The sequence below is a fragment of the Pteropus vampyrus genome, unplaced genomic scaffold, assembly GCF_000151845.1.
Source record: "Pteropus vampyrus isolate Shadow unplaced genomic scaffold, Pvam_2.0 Scaffold12100, whole genome shotgun sequence".
Taxonomy (NCBI): domain Eukaryota; kingdom Metazoa; phylum Chordata; class Mammalia; order Chiroptera; family Pteropodidae; genus Pteropus; species Pteropus vampyrus.
Genome location: NW_011900881.1, coordinates 231 through 760, shown reverse-complemented (window position 1 = coordinate 760; position 530 = coordinate 231). Strand labels below are relative to the sequence as shown.

Sequence of the window (530 nt, the reverse complement as noted above, 5' to 3'; positions counted from 1 at the left end):
CGAGGCCTGGCTGCCCTGCGAGCCGGGCACCTCGTCCTGGGGGTCGCGCCACGTGCTGACTACCATTGCCATATCTATGGGGGCCGCGTCCGGACTTCCTGCTCCCCTGGCTGCGGGCGGCGGCGGCTCCCGGGGGGCGCGGGCTCCGGGCGCGCCGCCTTTTGTGTGTGCGAGGGTGCGAGAGGGCGCGGGAGGGCGCCCCGGGTGCTGGGGGGTGGGGGGGCCGGTGGGTCGAGGTCGGTTAGTTTTTCCTTTTTTGTTTCTGTTTTTGCAAAGTTTTGTCGATGGCTTGTCTGGCCCGGTGTGTTTGTTTGGTTTGTGTCGCTCGGCTCAGCTTTGTTGGTTTTCGGGGGGCTTGCCGCCGGGGAGGGGAGGGGAAGGGGCCCGGGGAGAGCGAGTGGGAGCAGAACGTGGAGGGAGAGGGAGGGAGGGAGGGCTGCAAGTCGATTGTCTGGCTTCAAGACAGAAGTAGGAGGCAAAAAAAAAAAAAAAAAAGGAAAATCTCTCCAAAGACCTCGCTCGCTCCCACT

The 530-nt window shown here is 63.8% G+C and overlaps 1 pseudogene across 1 annotated transcript in view; it reads right to left on the bottom strand.

Annotated features, from left to right (window-relative positions):
* Positions 1-136, bottom strand: part of LOC105310802 — a 2,425-nt pseudogene extending 2,289 nt beyond the window's left edge. The window contains exon 1 of the transcript XR_002778654.1: positions 7-136. The product of XR_002778654.1 is annotated as a COUP transcription factor 2 pseudogene (transcript). The remainder of the gene's footprint in view (positions 1-6) is intronic.
* Positions 137-530: the final 394 nt, after the last annotated feature.